Below are 3,605 nucleotides of genomic sequence, written 5' to 3' on the forward strand. Positions count from 1 at the left end.
AACAGCCTGCAAACTACCTGGCGTTCTATCGCCCTGCTCTAAGACAAACTCTAACCTTAACCAACTTTGAAAGAGTGCCTAAGCTTAACCTTCGAAAGAACTTGCCGTCACGCTCTAAGACAAACTCTAACCTTAACCAACTTCGAAGAGTGGCTACAGTGTAGAAACTGACGTCGGCCAATCAAAGAGCGTCTCCGAGAAATGCGGCTACGGAAAGTATAGACGCTGCTTGCTTAGATGATATAGACCGCTTGAAAACGCGCCCGGCTTCCATCATAATACATCATATTTCAACGCACAGCGCGTTACGCACTGATTGGCTGCGACGGATACAGCGATGAAACCAGTGCACGCCCACTGTAAGCGCTATTGCGTCTAGCCCGAGAGAAATGCGGCTACGGAAAGTATAGACGCGGTCAGACAGTCACTTCCTGTTAATGAAAACAATTATTTATATTTGATATATTAACGTTATATTGTGCATTGGAAACACAAACATACTTAAAATGAGTAAATATTATTCATTTTAAACATGTTTATTTTATTTCTAAAAAATTCTTCTTCTTCTTCTTTTAACCAGAGAGGGCGGCGCTCTAGCGCCCACTATCGGCCGGCCGCCACTGGTTTACCCCCCGCGGGGTGAATGCCGATAACGAGAATATATATTTTTTTTATTAGCGATCTGAATTCATATTTCATCAACCGAGTCTACCGTTGGTAAATCAGCCACCCCAGGCGATCAGATGTGGAAAAAAGCGCCCCCTATCGTCTCCCAGATGGTAATTCACCCTTTTGGATTGGACTCAATGAAAATGAATGAGAAAAAAAAACCCGGATTCCACATTTTACTTCTCACTCATGTAACCGGGGTCAGCTTCATGCTGGACCCTCAGAGCAGCGGGGATTATGTGTTTTACAGTATACGCGTGGGATCAATAAAAGGATCGATTTTCGGAATGGCGATCAGGAATTGGAATAATCCATTTGGATAATAATAATAATAATAATAGATTGAATTTTAAGAGAGAAGCGCCTTTCTCAGACTCAAGGACACTGTACAAGGAAAGGATGGAAAAAAATAAAAGTAAGTAATAAAATTGAAAAAATATATATAATAAAATACATAAAAGATCTGTGTATAGTAACAACAAGAAAAAACAAATAAGATAAGAGATAAAAATAAATAAAAAAAGGAGGCAAGTTCTGTCCAATTGGATGAAGTGGTTAAAATTAACAAACAAACAAACAACAAAACAAAACAAAACAACGGAATCTGTGGCTTAAAAGAGTCAGGGGTGGGCTACTTGGGAGCGGGGCCGTGTTGCGTGAAGGCAAGTGTGAACAGGTGGGTTTTTAGCTTGGTTTTGAAGAGGTTGATGGTGTCAGAGCCTCGGATGAGGGGGGAGAGGGAGTTCCACAGTCTGGGGATACCATCTGATCTCAGGTAAGGAATCTATTTTACCAGTCTTAGGATAATCAGACCCGTTTTCACGGAGATATAAGCTTTTTTATATGGCTGTTTGACTCTAAGAGCGATCAGGAACTGAGAGAATCGATTTTCAGCGCGCGGCATCAGCGTGCACACGTACACATATACTATCGATAATCTAGCGTTTATTTGAAAACGATTCATAAATAGGCCGAAAAATGACAACGTTCTAGAATATTACAGTACAGGGCGATTATCATGGCATCTCTTCTTTTTTCCGTGAAAACGAGGGCTTTTCAAAATGCTATCAAACGGAAATGAACCGATAAAAAAACAATCCGCTTCGACAATGTTGACTGGAAATGGGTCATTGATAATGCGACAGGCAGATTAGACACATAGCCATAATTTAAAACATAGATTATGTGATATTAATGCTAACATTGAAGTGGATGTGGGCATTCAAGCACTAAATGAGCGCCCCCTGCTGGGCACTGAGTGTTAACAATTGTGTGTATTGAGCTGTACTGTACCCATTCTGCAATCTGTTAACACTTTGACTGCCGGAAAACGCTTTACAGCGTCATTCCCGGCCATGCTCAAGTTGCCGGAGGACGCTTTACAGCGTCCTTATATCAATATTTCAGAAATCTGCGATCGGATTCATATTTCCCCTCCGCTGGCCTGAGATCCACCAGGATCCACCACTGAGCTCTCTGGCGGTTCAGGAGCGCCATCTGGTGGCCGATCGGCGCAATCGTCAAACAGGAAGTGCTATGGAGGTTGTGCTGGTCGGCCATATTACTTCCGGGCACTCTGTTTGGCTACCGGGACTCGATCTCGACACAATACATAGCGATCGATTGCCAATAACTCGATAAACAACATGATTTGGACATATATACTATTATACAAGCTGGAAATGGACCCGATATTTCTACATACCATAATAGGTAAATGACTGTTCAACGGCGCGAGGAGGATACGGTAAGATTCAGCGTTATTTTTGATCGTATTCCATATAAACTGTTATGATGAACATATCACCCACACTAGATGAATGATATAACGCTGCCCACGGAATTATAAACGATCCCCCGCCCATCCGGTCATCATCAGATCATACGTAGATCATTCTAGAAGTACGTCCAATTGAAATTTTTTATATCGCCCCGATTGCCATCAAACTGTATTTCATCATCAATATAATGCATTTGGGGCTATATATCACGTTCTGGAGAAAGCTGCAGAAAGAGATGAAAACATACTTATACGATTAGACCATACTTTACTATGAATATGTGAATGAAAAAGTTTAACGTTGCTACACAATGAACAATACATATAGGACTTTGAATGGGCCCTAATAATGGCAATGTAGCAATAGAATTTAAAAAGTTATAGCCCTGCAAAGAAGGGGAATTTCTCCATAGACAAATAGCGCTGGCAATCCACAGTCATTTTCCGGATTTCTGGCCGGCACCCATAGTGTTAATAAAGTTTTCAATCAATCAATCACTGCATACCCCCAGAATTCTATAATGCCATTTAAATCGAGAGCATGAGATATGTTGCTATAGCAACTCACTCCTCAATTCTGTCAAAACAGAATTCCTGGATTTCCATCAAATAAATAAACAATATCTTATTGTCTGCATCGTGCTGCTGCATTTGTTACACTGTGTCTACACTGAAACACATACTATATAGGCTATTTATCATACATTGACCAGTAGCCAGATGATAGGCTTGTGATGCCTGATTGCTTCCATCTAGTGGCAATGCTACAGAATACATGCTATTCAGAACTACATTCCTACAGTATAACCCAGTCAAACATGTAAATCATGTAACCATGAATATGCACAATAACTGAATTACCAAGATAATAGTCAAGTTATCAAAACAGATTATTGTTGAACATAGGTATGTTTCCAGCCATATATGTAGTCGGATGTATGGAAAGTAAAGGCTACACATCATTGTATGTAGTTGGATGGACATGGAAAGTAAAGGCTACACATCATTGTATGTAGTTGGATGGATGTACATGGCAAGTAAAGGCTACATCATTGTATGTAGTTGGATGGATGTACATGGCAAGTAAAGGCTACACATCATTTCGTATGTAGTTGGATGGATGTACATGAGAAGTTAAGGATACACATAATTTTGT

Source organism: Notolepis coatsorum (assembly GCF_963971535.1).
Source record: "Notolepis coatsorum genome assembly, chromosome: 17".
Taxonomy (NCBI): domain Eukaryota; kingdom Metazoa; phylum Chordata; class Actinopteri; order Aulopiformes; family Paralepididae; genus Notolepis; species Notolepis coatsorum.